Below are 17307 nucleotides of genomic sequence, written 5' to 3' on the forward strand. Positions count from 1 at the left end.
CCATTACGATCCTCACATGGCCATTGCCTTATTACTTATTATATTTGGTTGTTACACCTATCTACAATTGGTATAGTTATATCGCTAGTCGATTAGTATAGTTAATTATGCACTGTTTGACTTAGTAGGCCACCTTCCTTTATGTATTTGTATCTTATCTATACTTTGTGCACATTGTATTATGTGAGAACTAAGAAGAAGAAACCAGCAAGAAAACATTTTTGGACTCCATCTCTCTTCTTGTATTCTTGAGTGAGCTTCCTCGTGTGCATGCTATGTGTTTAGTGCAGTAGCTCAAGCAAGTCCCCCCACCACATGATTTCTTGATAGAGAGAGTAGATGGCTATGAGATTGCAATATGAGAAATTAATATGAGTATATAGTGTGAGAGGAAATTGAGTCCAAGAGATTTGAAGCTCCTAAAATAGTAGGTGTTCTATCCAAGTCCCACTTATTGTGTGTGTAGCTCCACAACAAGGTTCCCTTTGGTTGCACTCTGTTGCAAAAATGCATGAGAATATGCATTAAATATCATAATTCATGTAGCATCATCCCATTGCTTGCTATACTTATGTGCTAATAGCCAATGAGGTTTCTTATTTATTAGAGAATATGAATTAAATAGCACCATTCTTGCAAACCATCCCGTTGCTTGCTATGTTTATGCTAACACAACTTCTTATTCATTATCCCTATAATTCTAGTTCTAAAACTTTCTCTTTTCATTTAGATTTCCTAGAATTTACAAGGTTTGTTAAAACCCTACTCCCTCCATTATCTATTTGTGCAAGTAGGTGCAAGTGGGGACAATTCACTCCCACTAACTTGATTGAGCATGTGTGAGTTGTGTCATGCCAAGGGGGAGTGGGGGTAGTGGGAATGAAAGATCCCCACTTCCACCTCCTTGTTGAAAGGAATTAGAAAGAATAGAGTCTATCAAAACCCTTAAAGCCCTGTGCAAAACTTGAAAAAATGGTTTTTTAAATAAGATTTTAGCACCGCCGTCAAATGAAAAGAATTGTAACATGTATGAAAACCTTCAATTCATTGTGTTGGTATGCCTACTTATGATTTCTCTTGTGAATTAATCATAATATTAAAGAGATATGTGGTTATTGGATCCATGGGACGAAAAAGACCATTGGCACTTAGACTTGCCCCAAGGTTCAATGCCATTGTCTTTTTGTTCTTCAGTTTAGTGTACTTGTGTTTGTACTTCTAGTCAAGTCTTGGTTCCTGTCATGTCCAAGTACTCATGAACTTAGTGTTTCTCTATGAGCCACCATAGTTGCCATGCTTTAGATCCGTGTTTTTCACATGGTATCAGAGCGTACCTGAGCATAGCTTAGCATGTTTTAGCTCACCTCTCTGCTCCTATAGGTCTCCTCTCACTCCTCTCAGCTTAGGTCCAACTTGGCTTGAGTGCATGAACTCATTTTACACCTCCATCTTTACTTTGCCCTCTTGTTTGCCATAGCCAGACAGCTACCTAGCTCACTTGGAGCTTCTTGATCTACTCCTACAACCCATATCTCTTCACGCTTCCTTCTGGGGAAATGTTTCTGAAGTCAGGGCGCAACTTTCTATCACAAAAATGTCTAACATTGATCGCTCTGTAGTCTAGCATTATGGAAATTCGTGTTCACAGTCCTTGAACAGGCACAACCTATTTGTACCATCTTTGCTCTTCCTGCAAGCTGTGATTTGGCCCGTCACCATGGGGCTTTGAAAGCCCATGAGATAGGCTTTCTATCCATGTAAAAAGTTTGGGAAATGATCAAATCTACAATGCACACAGAGTAGAAAACCAAGCCAACACAGAAACCCTAATGAAGACTCCATAGCCAATCTTTCAAAAGCTTTCTCTTCTTCATTTTCTCTCCTGCCACTCAAGCCACACTGTTACCACTCAAATATCATTGGATTTGGCATACATTCTCACAACAAATCATTGAGGAGGGGAGATCTTGGTGATTTTTTTTGGCAAGATTGAAGCATAGTCAAGCATAGTGTCTCTTAACACTAATCTAGTGACTCTTGTCACTTGTGTCATCTGACACAATTAGCTTTGCCTCTGATCAAATCTAAGTTATTGTGCTACTCTAGCATCAATCAAGGAGGGGAAGACTCAGACTTGCAAGACCTTGAAGACCTCAAATATCTTTGAAGATTTCAAGTTCAAAGGGCATACTAGTCACCTAGTATCTCTTGATACTAAATCACCTAGTGCTTCTTGGCACTTGTGCTCAATTCTTCTGCTACTAAAATCTGAAATTTTTGGAGCTGATTTGTTGTTGATCTTGCAACCTCAACATGGGTAAGGACTCACCGATAGTTTGATTCAAAGGGGTCGGCTTTCACACTTGGCAGACCCGCATCAAGCTCATTCTAATGAAGAAGGGTCTCTGGGCCATCACAAATGGCAAAGAGAAGAAGCCTTGGGATGTGGACCTTGCAATCACATGGCAAAAGAATGATGATAAGGCACATGCCATTATCAAACTAGAATTGGATGACAGCTACATCCACCATGTGGATACCTGTGAAACCTCTAATGATACATGGAAGAGATTAGATACTTTGTTTGGTGTATAATCAAAGTCATAAGTATGGATTACTAATTGAATTTTTCAGGCTAGATATAAAATCAAACACATCTCTTGCAATTCACTTAAACTACATGGAAATTCTCTTAACTCAGCTTGTAGGAATTGATCTCAAGATGGATGAAAATATTTGTATTTGTGTGTTGTTAAAAAGCTTGCCTCTTGACTATAATAATGTGTCAACTACATTGATCAACATGCCTAGTCTAAACTGGTTGACATTAAGGCCTCCCTGCTAGAAGAAGAAAAGAAGGTAAATTCTAGAGAAGAACGAAGCACCTCTAAAGATGAACAAATTTTATATGTAGGTACCATGTACAAAGGCAAGAAAGATCAACTCGTATGTGACTTCTGCAAAAGGATTAGGCACACTGAGAAATTATATCATGCCAAGAAGAGGTCCCAAAAGGCCTATCTAGTTGCTATTAAAGAATAAGAAGACCATGGAGCAAAAGAAGAAGAATAAGACCACCACGAGAAGGACAAACCTCATCAGTCCTTCTATTCTGATAGACTTTTTTAGCCTTGTATTGCCTAGCCCTAATGCTTATGACATAAGCTTGTAAACTCCTCATGTAATCTTGTACTATTTGTGAGCCCCTGTTATAGCCTCTGGATGTCCACCATGTTTGTGGTACCCACACTTAGCCTTTTTTGTGATAGCCTCGTGTGTTTACCATATTTGTGGTATGCCCACACTTTGCAGGTGGTGCTCATTAAAGCCTCTACACACTCTGTACTTCTTGGTTGTGATTGAGAAGGGGTGTTGATATTTGCAATCGTATCCATGCTGTCTCTTTGTATGAAACAGATGGGCAGAGGATATGCAGGCTACTTGAATCCCATAGGCCATGCTGCCTCTTTGTATGCATGCTACTTGAATCCCATAGGCCTATGGGATTCAAGCATATCCTCTGCCCATTTGTTTCATACAAAGAGGCAGCATGGATGTGATTGCAAATCTCAACACTTACACTCACAATGTTGCTCATCACCTAGACATACATACAATTGCAATGCATCTAAGAATTTATCTTTTGATACCATATTTAGATTGCATATGCAAAGTGTATGACACTCTGTGCTCAAATAACTTAACTAAAAACTAGCCAATGTGAAGTGCACAAATAATCTTTTTATAATTTCTTTCTACTAACACTGCGTTTCTAGGAACATCACTACACCGAGCTAACCCATGCTACTTAAAACTTATATAAATCACGGCCAATATGCTAAGATATGGAAAGAAATTAGCAACTGAGCCAAATATCTTTTCATCTCAGCCCCACACCCCCCACCCTTTATGTTTTGCTTACTTGCACAGATGTACTGAGATTTTGTGATAATTTTTCATAGGAACAAGTTCTAACCATGCACTTTGACATATAAATGAACATAAATTGAGGCAACCCTCATGCTTTACCTTTATTTCACAATCACAAAAATTCTCCTAATTTTTTGTAATTTTTAATTTCCTTAAACCAAATTTTCTCTATTTTTAAATCTTAAAATCCTTTTTAAGTATTTTTCTTTATTTTCTTTATTATAAAATACTATATTTTATAGTTTTTCTTATTTAAGAAATTATTTTGGACTATGGACCATCATCACATTTAATATCATTCGATATGAACATCATATGATTACCCAAAACCAAGAAAAACGTAAATTTTTCACATAAAACATGCATTTTGGGTTTTAATTATTTAATAATACACGACTATAAACATGGGTTTTGCATTTTATCATTTGCAGCTCTCAAAATGGTCAAGCATCAAAATGTCATTGGGCAACTGGATTCTCATGCTGCAAGAGTTTGAATACATAATCATACATTGCCCTAGAAGCCGGCATGTCATTGTGGATTTAAAGTCCCCCCTTGATTCCAAAGAACCACCAAATGGTATAGAGGATAACTTCTTGGATGCCCAACTATTTGCCATGGAAATGAATGTGCTCAACCTAGAGTTGCCCAACCCTCCATGGTTGTGGTATGAAGAAATGATGACTTTCTTGGAAACCATCATACCTCCAAAAGGACCAATGAAAATGACTGGCTCTTGGGAGTCATGGTTTTGAAATTATGATGTGATAATTGTACTATCGGACTCTCCTTTGAGTGCTGCAAAGAGTGCTCCTTCCAATGGAGTAGCTTGTTGTCCTGGAGGAAACCCATCAAGGAATTGTCAGCGGAGGCGGCCACTTCACCAAAAATGCCCCCAAGGCAAGAGGAGACCACAAATGACATTAAGCCCCCCATCCCCACTTCTTCCCTCACTAGTATTGACAATATATCCCTTACGGCCACGCCTGTCCCTACCAACTTGTCCCAATAGTTTGTCATCATCCCACCTGAGTTCAATTGAGAGATGGCCCACCGGTCATTAAAGGTCATCAATGGGTTCTATTTAGGCAGCACCATTAATAGTAGGACCTGGCGGCACAAGCCAATACTAGTAACTAGCCTCTTTGAGCGATTCTGGCAAAAGGACACCACTCTCAAGGAGCATCTCCAAAGGATAGAGACGTATGCACCAACACATGCAGCTAGCCTTTGCTGGACGAGATCAAGAAGAAAGCGTAGCAACTAGAGCAGGAGAATGTCTTTCTCCAGCCCTCGAGCAGTAAGAGATGGTGAGACCCCACTTGCCTTGGAGATCATCGAAGAGCTCGAGTGCCACAGCCACAGTGAAGTGAGATGGCTAGAGTGATGGAAAAAACTCCAACGAGAACTTCAGGCTGCCATGATCGACTCCTACTCCCAACCCTCGTTTCTACCCAACAAACCGGATCAGCCAGACTCTAATGCCTAGATTGCACCCCCTACTACGTCCCCTTCCATGTCAGTCCTTCTCGCCCCACCTCGGCCATCGGACCTATCAAAATGATCCATCATGCACATGACCTTTCAATGGTTGGTTGATCACCAATAGACACTCTTTATACACAAATGAGGGGCAAATACTAATCTCAAAATAAAGAATGGAAAATCAAATACTTTAGGATAATAGAAGTATGCTTGACGAATTGATATTACATATGGGGGAAAAGATATCACGTGTCAAACACATAAAAGAGAATCAAACAAAAGGGTGTCTCTCCTCCATGAGTGACCGAAAGAGGGGAGGGGAGGGACTTATACAAGATCATTGCGCGCACTTGAGCAAAGCTTTACAAGAAAGGAAAATGCTAAAATTATGTTAGAAAATTAACACAAATTGTTTAGAAGTGGAATAAGTTGACAAGCATGCTCATTAGCAACATGACAATAGACTAGTTTGGCACTACATATCAAACTCAAATTGCCAGAGGTAGCCTAAATATTATCAAGAAATACACATTCAAGAGCAAGGGGGGATACCACCTATTATGTGCAAAACCAAACATGTAGATTACTAGTAAGAGCTAGATAAATCTCACATGCATTACAAGTATCAATGGCAATATCCACTTGCCATCCCAGTCACCCCTATAGAATAAGTTTACCTTGTTCATGTCCACGAGGCTACAAAGGCAGAAAATGAGGAATCAATGTTCTTTGAACTTGCTTTATGCAAAGGAGAGAACAATTCAAGATGTAGAGCATTGGTGGCATCTAAGGACAAGTATTTTGAGGACAGCAACAATAAGACAAAATAACTTTTAAGATAGAAAAGGTTTCTCTATATTGATCAAAAGTAGGAAATTTTGGGTCACAAAGGCAAGTAAATATTATTAGGCCATAAGCAAAGGGGTAAAGTAATAACCTAGCAACATTAGTTGGGGAACATGTATCCTCAAGTAACCATTGAATGGGAATAAGATGGCTTTGTAAGAAGCCAAGAAACAAGGCTGCCTTTGGAGGGTTCAAAAGAGTGAATTGACAAAGTTGGCACCAAATTCAATATTAACACAATATGAAAATTAATTATACCATAATTGATGCCACAAAATATATGTGATAATATTAAAAATTCATTAAATTTTGAAATATAGAAGATTTTTTCAAGTATATATAAAGTAAATTGAATGATGGGTATTACAATCATCTCACTAAACAAGAATAATTATGGGATCTTTTAACTAAGGGAGGGAAGAGAGTAACCGAGCTAGGTTAATGGAGGGCAAGATGGAGAGTGAAAAGCTAATGTATGCACTATCATAAAGAGGTAATATATTACACTTTAGTGGTGGTTACAAATTGATAGTGGTGATGATCATGTTAAACTCATAAAAAACAAAGACTCATCTAGGCTAGTTAGAAAGATTTCAGATTATTTTAACATCAACAAGTCTAACAAAATACTAAGCCCATTGAACCAAAGTCTTCATATTCAAATGTATGCATATGGTGACCTGTATTACTTAAGGTTGGCATACCCAAGAATTATCTACTAGAAAACACTATATTAGGGAATTTGGAAATTTCCATGCACTTTAGGAAAGCCATCGTGTCGGTTCTTATCATATTTTTCCCTTTCAAGAAAGCACTCGACTCATCGGGTCTACCCAACCATCGAAAGCCTTTCATCGAGAAAGGTCACTCGCCCGCTTCCCTTTAAATAGAGTTTTCTTTAGTTATCTAAACAAAGCATACTACCACGCTGTTGAATACATAAAAACAACTTCATTAATTGCCCTTTTAGCATAGGGTTCATTTTATGCCTCCGTTAATTCGTGACACGAAAACATTGAAACCAATCCTTTCAAAACATTGGATAAAAGCATATTTATATATTTTTAGTTCCGCCTTCAAAACCAGAGGTGCGTCCACCCTCAAAAACCAGAGAAGCGTTTCTAGCCTGTATCTTGTCGGATACCCCTTGCCATTTATGTAGGGGGTTAGCTAATAATTTGATGTATTTAGTGTAGGGCTTAAGTAATCCATCCCTTGGGTCTAGTTTTGTGCTTTAATGTGGTTTATGTTGGGACCAGGGGTTTATTTTTAGCAATACGATGCTGAATGGTGTGCTTTATAGCTATATTTTTGTTAGGCCAAGAGGGTCATTCATGTTGGATTTAACATTTGATTTCGTTAGGCCAAGAGGGCCATTTATTTTGTAGTGAAATGGGTATTTTCCTTAGGCCAAGAGGGTCATTTATTTGGCAATGAAATGGTTTGATTTGGTGTGGGTGCAGTTAATGGTTTTTTATTTTTGTATTGCACTAAACAAATTCAATGGAGCACCTAGAGGGAGCCTCTTGTTGCATAGAAGCTTCTTGTGGCCAAGTCCAGGTGATGCCCTTCCTTTACGAGTTCTTTCTCTCTATGCTTTATATGTATATGTGCTTGGGAAAAATTTCCTTTATTGGGGACCCGCATTTAAGGCATGAAGTCCCATGGTTAGGTTAGATGTGTCTGGGGAGGTTTGAGCAATTGTCCTGCCTCTTATGAAGACATTGTCGGGCACTCTAAGTGTTCTTTTTTAGGATAGTCCTAGTAACCCTTTTTTTGCTAGCGTGCTAGGTAGCTATTTCTAGGAATACTCTATTAGTTGTGAAGTAGATAGAAAAGCCTGCCAAATCAAAGAGAAGAAACAATGAATATATTTGACATATATAAATACGTACGTGTATTAAAAGGGGTTCTAACCCCAAATAAGAAAATAAAGAAAGAAAAAAACCCAAGAGTAGATATTCATTGCCTTGTGGAGGCCTAATAGGTTCTTGGGGATGAGTCATAGACTTGGGGCCGATGCCTTGTCTTCCTAAGGATAGAATTTGGCCAAAAAATATATATGGTTGGAGTGAAAATAAAAGTGAGCAAAAAGGAAAAGGATTTAGTGCCACCTTTGCAAGAGCTTGGTAGGTTCTTGGGTCACAATATGCTTAGCTCCCTCCTTTTAACACGTCCAAGTATAAAAGCATTGGGAAAAAAAATATGGTCAAATGGAAATATGTGACTTTTTATAGACCAAGCTATAGGAGTCCTCACCTCGTAGGAGTTCTTAGTCTATTTATCCTAGATCAAGTAGGCAAGTTAGACCACCGCATTGAATGCTTCCTTAGCCCTTTTTAGCTAGTGTATGTTGGAGCAGTTGGTTAGCTACTAGCTTAGGATTTCTATCAGACTATATTGGGCCTATCTATCATGGACTTTATGCCTTGATTTTGTCAAGGAGTCATGTGAGAGCTGCATTTGTGCTCTGTTGCGTATTCTTATTTGTAGCAACTTGATGCTCTTTATGGTTCATGTATGCGTAAATCAGTTGATGGGCTTACAAATTGCTTTTGGAAATGAACCTCCTAGTGGTTACAAATTTTTATAAAAATTTTCAAGAAATGGAGTCAACAACAATAAGTGCCAAGTAGTGTGGGACTTGGAGACATGCATGTAAAAATTTTAGACCTCAATTTAGAGATGAGATGTAGAAACAAGGAGTGCTCGAGCACGAGGCCAAATGAAGACTAAAAGAGGCAAGTGGGAAAGGACATGACCCTTGGGGGGGCCCTTCTCTCCTCAAAAATTCTCATGCAAGGGGGGGGGGGGGGGCATTTTTTTTACGAAAAAAAAAGAAGAGGCATGTTGACAGGCAACACCATTTTCAAGGGGGAGGGGCTAGAGAGCTTCAAACTAAGCATACCAATAGAATACATTGGCCTTCTCCCAAAAATGTTCACTTCTTGTCATTGGTCTCGACTATACAAATGATGGCCTACATGCAAAGAACCAGAATCAATCTTTCTCTCTCTCCCTCTCTCTCCTCCTATAGGCACTTCATGTGGCAATTCTTGAGAGAAAAGCAGGATGGAGATCGATGGTCTCGCATGAGTCGAATGATTATAGAATGATGATGACACTAAGAAGTGATGTCTAGCACTGTTTAGAGACCAATGGTGGGTCCGACCGATCGTGGTCCCGTATTCAATTCTTGAAATCCAAGGCGCAAAATGGTAGTAATCCTTTTTATCAATTGAAATTTGAATCTTTTTGTCATTTTGTGGTTTAATTGTTCATATGTAGTGAAAATTTGTTTAAAGCTTGATTGTGATGTGTCTAGCTAGAAACCATCAAATGCAAAACTTGTGTTCGTAGTCATGTATTATTAATTAATTAAAACTTGAAACACGTAATTTATGTGAAAAATGATGTTTTTCTTGGTTTTGGATAATCATAGGATATTCATATGAAATGATATTAAATGTGATGATGGACCACAGTCCAAAATAATTTCTTAAATTTAAAAAATAGCATTTTATATAAAAAATAAAAAAACCAAAAAGGGTTTAAAATAGAGAAATTTTAGTTTAAGGGTGTTAAAAAGTACAAAAAATTAGGAGAATGTTTGTGATTATGAAATGAAGATAAAGCATGAGGGTTTGCCTCAGTTTACCTCCATTTATATATTAAGGTGCGTGTTTAGAGCTTGTTTCAATGAAAATTTGTCACGAAATTTTCCTCCATTTGTGCAAGCAAGCAAAACATAAACAATAGGGGACATGGAGCTGAAATGAAAAAATATTTGATTCAATTTCTAATTTCTTTGCATATCTTAGTATATAGGCCATGGTTCATAAAGGTTTTAAGAGATTCAATAGCATGGGTTAGCCCAGTGTTGTTTCTTAGTAAGGTAACACAACGCTACTAGAAAGAAATCATAAAAAGATCATTTGTGCACATTGGCTGGTTTTTAGTTAAGTTGTTTGGTACACAGTGTCATACACTTTACATACGCAATCTAAATATATTATCAGAAGATGATTTTTTGGATATATTGCAATTGTATGTCTAGGTGACGACCAATGTTGAGAGTGTAAGATCCCTTGTGCTATAGGGTAATACGATATCTTTGAAAACGGATTGAGTGAGGAATATATATAGTCTCCTAGATCATTACGCTTATATTATGAGAGGACTTTGTTATGCTTGTGTTTTATATCTTAGACGGCACATCCTAGGGCTAATCCTCGAGGTGTAGGAGAGCCATAAGAGCCATTTGTGTATGTGAATCAAGGTATTGATCGCCAATATGTGAATCGAGGTATTGATCACTAGTATGTTTGGATACTCCCTCTGTTGGATTTGGGATGGGGAAAAATCATTGGACTACAAATCGATACAAATGCATGATTTATTTAGAGTAGTATATAGCCTCTAGAAACTCCTATAGAGCCATGAGGCCGTAAGGGTGGTTTGGAGAGCATAGGAAGCCCAGCTAGAGCCCCAGAGCCAATGTTAGGCCCGTTTTAGGTTTCGATATAATTTATTATATTTTTTAAGTTTAACCTTGGGTGATATTACTAATTACACATGAGTAAGCGTTGCTCTCACTTTCTACAAAAATATAAGAATCCCATATCTATAAGTAATGCATGTGAAAACTACACGTTCACCTTGTAGACATGCAATGCCTAAAATAACACATCGAAGTTCTCAAGAATTACAAATCTTTTCAAAAAGTACTTCTCACATATGGGTTGATCTTTCTTGCTTCTGGAATCTTACATTGATCAATTTAAAAGTTTTTTTTTTCCTATTCTTCAATTAGGTCAATATTTTGTGCCCTTGGATAAGTGCCAATCCCTTGGCACTCTCCATCATAGATAGCATGCTTGAGCTCGCATTGGAGATGTGGAAGATTGGGATTTGAGTGGTAAGGTTGTGGGAGGAGCAAGAGGTGTTGCAAAGGGTGAATGTTGATATTTTCATATATGAGAAATGTGACTTGCCTTGCCCTTGCATGGAATCTGAATGGTTAATAGGTTGCCAAGGACATTGAAGATTATAGATCTCATAGTTGTTGGTGTGCTTGATTAATGGTCCCTCCTTATTGAGTGGAACTAGAAGTCTTAATACGAATCAATCATGAGATGGAGAAGGTGGAAAGCACATTCTAGATAGGGATAATGGCTTAGGGTAACCCACAAGCTTTTGTACTTGGAATTGAAAACCTCACTTCAAAGGAAAGTGCTAGTCTTCACTTCTCATGCACAAGACATATTTCATTGGATTAGGACATGGATCAAACTCCATGCAAGTTGAGAGTATCCTCCATAGTTGAGGACTAAGTGAGTGTGTAGGTTATGGTGCAATGGTTATGTGAGCACACTTGCTTACATGTTGCATCTAGAATAAGGAAATGTACTCTTGATGCCTTACAAATCCAGAAAATATAAATTTATAAACATATTTTGCAAAACTTGAAGGCATAATATTTGGAGAGAAATGATTAAACTCTATAGTAGAATTCACACAGCCCTAAAGCATAATACTTAGGGAAACACTTAAAATAGTACAATAGAATGGAAGCATATACATGATCAATTAACACACTTTTACAAGCATGTCTACTGTATTAACAAGTGTGTTTAATGGTGTATCATGAAGAGCCTTTAACGAGAGCGTTTATATTCACGTTTAATAGCATACCTATAGCCATGCCTAAACACATGTATAATTGTGTCTATAATTGTTTTTATAAGTAGATTTATATCTGTGTTTATAAGGATGTTACAAGCACATTTATAAACATGTTTATAGTCATTTTAGTTTCCAAGCACATTTATGGGTGTATCTATGCATATATTCACATTTATAATATGAATTTATATATGCATTCAATGATATAGCATTCCAAAATGTGAATTTTTTGGACTTTTATGGAATTGCATTGAAGGAGAAAAGAGAAGGAAGAGAGTGAGGAAGGGTAGGAATACGGAGGCATGAGAGATATTTTTTTTTCTATGTCCAAGTAAAAAAGTGTTTTGATGCACCAATAAGGAAGAGGAGGAGGTTCTAGTTCACATCCAAATGCACATATTTTCCTTTTCCTCCTTCCTACCTTCTTCTTGCTTCGTTATTTCTTGTTTCACAACTTCCTTAAATAACGTGGACGTTTGCTCTTTTTCTCCCATTTCTTTCACGATTTTGTTAGTTTAATTTCCTACTTTTATTTCTTTCTCGAAATATGAAATGAGTATTTTACTTAGCTTGCTTTGTTTCTTATATAAGCTTTTGTTGTGTAGAAATGTACCATAGGACCACATGTACAACTACAATTAACAATGCTTTAATTTATCAATTTTCTAGACTATAGTTGTGCCTATAGCAACACTTATAATATTGTCTATATCAATACTTATAATAGTATATAGTTCCCTTATAATTGCGTCTTTAGGCATGCTTAGGTTAGTGTAATAAACAATTAAAAGTTAGGTACTCTTTCTCCATTATTTGTACATGGGCTAGAAAATTATCATTGAAATTTGCAAACACAAGAGAGATAAGAGATGTCACATTTTCTTTTATCTGTAAGAAGAGGAGGGTTGCATGCATCGACAAGAAAGTAGAAAAGGTTCTTCAATTCTAGAATAAGGAAAAAAATTCATTTTTCTTCTCTTCTTTTTCTCTACTTCTTGTTTCTTAAGTTTCTTGAAGAATGATGTATGTTTGTTATTGTTCTCCTATGTTATTTTATAATTTGGTACTTAAATTCTCTATTCTATTTCCTTTTCTTGCATAAGTGCCATAACTAGGCATACATGTTATCTAAGCATAACCAATATATATTAGCTTAGGTATTATAATATGTTGAAGCTTGAAATGATGATGAAGGATCTATCACACACACACACACACACACACCCTCATGTATGTATGTATGTATCTCACAAAACACATTGGTCACAACTTATGAAAGAGGAGCTCTCCATGCGTACTCCTACACTTGTATGTCAAAGGCCAATAGAAAACAAAAAACTTTGCTTCCAAATAAAGAACATGAATGCAAGGAGCATGGAGGGATTTAGATGAATAGCATCTTTGAATATGGCACATAGAGACATAAGGTTACATATGGATTGAAAACAAATCACAAATGGTTTCCATCATACTTTCTATGGGAGATTTCTTAGGCCATAGGTGGGCAAGAAAAGATACAATCACATGGGCTTCTTCTTTATGAGAATTAGGATCATTGATAGCTTCACCATTAGTTGTAGAAATTACAAGGTCATGTGCACACTTAATCACATTAAGAGATTGGTCACTTTTGATGGTGGCTAGAGAGCCCCAAATATGAAGCATGCATGATGAGCGAGAGACAAATAAATACATTTCTCATCCCATAAAAGTGGAGGCCAAGTATGATTCAAACCTTGTCAATCTTTTACCTTCTCTCTAGAGGCCCCACTTCTTGTTCTCTCATCAAGTGGTAATCTCTTGGCCCTTCTACCCTACATTAACAATATAATAGGAGCTTGGGAGCATTCTCTCAATGGCATGTAGGGTTGGGTTTAGGTTAACTATTTTTCTTGAGATTATAATAAGTATAGACTACCATTCTGCGTGTGCTTTGTGTGCACGTAACACTAGGTTGCTTCGTGAAGTAGTAAATCCGAAGTTGCTATGCTACCACATCGCAATTTCGCTCGACAATCCATTTCTCCTCTTTTTCTCTCCTCTTTTCCCCTTCTATTTCTAAATTTTTTCTTCTATCTTTCTCTCTCTTTCTTTTCCTCTCTCCCTCTCTCCCTCCAATTCCCTCTCTCTCTCTCTCTCTCTCTCTCTCTCTCTCTCTCTCTCTCTCTCTCTCTCTCTCTCTCTCTCTCTCTCTCTCTCTCTCTCTCTCTCTCTCTCTTTGTTTGTAATATACCAAACACTGCAAATCCCATGAACCCCCTTTTAAGTAATGGGGATAATGATATAGCATTTTTGAGAATTTCCTAAGGATAATGCAATTTTTTTTTCCTTCTTCCCCTCCCTAGCCGATTGTCGTGCTGGAGAGGGAGGGGAATAGAATGCATGGAAAAAGCTCCTCAGTGGAGCTCGTTGGTCACAAACCGCCGTCGCACAGACACATAGGGGAGGAAGGAATCCCTCCCCCTTACCTATATAAACTCGACAGGGGGGGGGGGGGGGGGAATCACCGTGAGGAAGGAGAAAAAAGGAGAAGAGACGGCCTGCTACTACCGTGAGGGGACAAGAGGAAGAGGAAAGCGGGAGGGCGGCCACGATACCACTCTGAGTAGTGGGTAAGAGAGAGAGAGGGCTTGAGGGAGCACTCTGCCAGACGAGGGCTGTCAAGCCACCGCCCCATGTAAGCTTCTGGAAGCTTAGAAGCTTCCAAAGGGGGGGCCTTCTTAGCCCCCTTTCCCTTGGCCTTCAAAACCACTCCTTCCCCCCTGTGTTTAAACTCATAAGCCCCCTTTTCTCCCCTTAGCCCTCTTCCCATGGATGTTGGAAACCCTTCCCCCCCGTGTTTAAAAATTTCTTTTAACCTCCCTTCTCTTGAGGCATCTTGAAACCCCTTTCCTCCAAATTTGCCCTAAGGGTCCTTAGACCCTTACTTATAACCTTTAAGGTTACTTTTTCCTTGGAGTTTCCCCCATAAAAGGTTACTCCAAATAACCTTTCCTTTCCCCCCCATGTTTTGTTAAAAAATCCCCCTTAGGCCATGCAAAAATAACCCCTTGGAACTCTCCCGCACCTTGTTTCTTTTCCCACACGTAAAAGAAAGAGGAATGTTAAGGGTCCTTTGACACCTTCCTTCCACTCAAAAAGCTCGTAAGGGATTCCACACTTTATTTATTCCCCGTTTGTGCGAGTTTTTACAAGGCCATTAAGCCCCTTCCATGGCTTTAATGGGTCTTATCCGCAAAAGATTTTGAAACACCCCTTCTTTCGAAATCCCTATTTCAAGGAGGGAGCCTTCTAAAACTACTTTCGGTGGACGGTGCAAGGGAGCGACGTTGGAATTCCAAAGAGGAGTTGTAAAGCTACTTCCATGTCCGAAAGACTACAATTGTGATGCATCCTAAGAAATTCCAAGGCGCAACCCTGCAGGAGGGTCGTCTCCCAGCATCCACGTGGATATCTCACCCCAAGCCCAGGTTTTCCTTCTTAATTTTTATTTGATATTGTTGTAATTCAATCATGCAAGGTTAATTGTTAGAAATATGATATATTTTTGTCCTAGATGCTCACAACGGAGGAACTTAGTCATCAATACTTTTAAATGAAACATGCAAATTAAAGAAAGCATAAACACATTTCTAGCAAATAGCTTTATGCATTGAAATGAATTATAAACTAGATTATTGTCCATTAAAATAGTATACTTCGTTTAAGCCTAGATGTATAAACTACGTATCGCACTATTAACCCATATCCTCTTCGCAATGAATCATCATAGAAAGTGCAAGCATGAAATGATTCTTACGATGCATAAACTCTAGGAAAATATCGTTTGTCAACTGCATAAATTATCAAGTAAAAGTTTGCTTGTTTAGCATGAATTTTGTTCGCAAAGTATAGGAAGATTAGTTGGAATTAACCTAACCTATGCCTAGCCTTAATCGATAAGTTAAGGTTGAAAAATTAATTTACGCATAGACAATGAGTCATGTGGAAATGATCACGTAATTATTTTCTAGGGTTAACCAAATTGGTATGAACCTAAAACACTTGAACCGTGGAGTACTCGTTTAGAAAGAGTTGAATTCACTAGGAAATTAACACGTGACCTAATCGTTACGCATCGCTAAAATTGAAACTCCTATACCTTAAATACTTGCCCACATTCACTAAATGTAGGGGACAGTGAAATGAAATTGAAAAGTGAGCTAGGGTTTGTCCCTAAGAATCTTACAAGATGAAACTTGGAAACCCTAGGTCTAACGACGTCAGCCTAGTAAAGATTGTTTCCTGACTCCATTGTCTCATAGTTCGATGCGACACTTGCGCAATAAGTGCGGAGTCATACGATCTTGTGATTGGATCACAAGGGAATGGCCAAATTCTCGTAACGAGGATGGCAAGTCCTTACGCAAGTTATCTTGCAAGAGGATGAATAATCATCCTAATTTAGTATCTTTCTTGAGTAAAGAAGATTGATTGGAAACTAAAGACCAACTGATAAACTGAAATAAACAATGAACTTAAGGTTTGACCAAGTCGGGTTAATAGGGTACGCCCTAACCCAGGATATAGGGGATCTTGCCTAGTTGCAAGTCATCCTGGATTGAGTGCCGGACGCATTCTAAAGGAAGGATTCATTCCTTAGCAGTTTGCCAACAAAAACAATCAATGGAATTGTTTGTGCTTGCTACAGATTTTAGAGCACTGTTTGGCTTTGTTTGATCAATGAATTAAAAGATAAAAGGATATCTATACTTCAGGTTGAAGGCCTGAAGGGAGAGGCAGCTTCAGTTACCCCCGACTGGCTGCCTAACCCTAACCAAGGGGGTTGTTAACCTCGTCGGGCAAGTGGACTGAACTCGCCCCCCTCTCCTCTTCTTTCTTTCTTGCTCTTTGTATATTTTTCTCTCTTTATTTTAATTAAAAAAAGTAGCTCTCTTTTCTTTTTTTTTCTTTAAATTTTTTATTTTTTAAATTTATATTTTCTCTCTCTATAATTCTCTCTCTATGTTCAAATTCTTTCTCTTCTTCTTCTTTTTCTTATTTTCTCTCTCATTTTTTTCTTTCTATCTCTTTCCCCCCTTTTCTCATCTCTTTTCCTTTTTCTTTTCCTCTCTCTCTCTCTCTCTCTCTCACTCTTAAATTTTATATTTTATCTCTCTATAAATCTCTTTCTAATTTCTTTTAAATTTTATCTTTCCTCTCTCTATAATTCTCACTGTGTTCAAATCCTTTCTCTTATTATTATTATTATTTCTCTCTCTCTCTCTCTCTCATTCTCATTTTCTTCTCTCTGTCTCTCTTTTCTCTCTTTTTCTTTTTTCTTTTCCTCTTTCTCTCTCTCTCTTTCTCTTAAATTTTATA

The sequence above is a fragment of the Lygodium microphyllum genome, chromosome 27 (assembly GCF_053477565.2).
Source record: "Lygodium microphyllum isolate KBCC chromosome 27, Lygodium_microphyllum_v1.1.10, whole genome shotgun sequence".
Classification (NCBI taxonomy): Eukaryota; Viridiplantae; Streptophyta; class Polypodiopsida; order Schizaeales; family Lygodiaceae; genus Lygodium; species Lygodium microphyllum.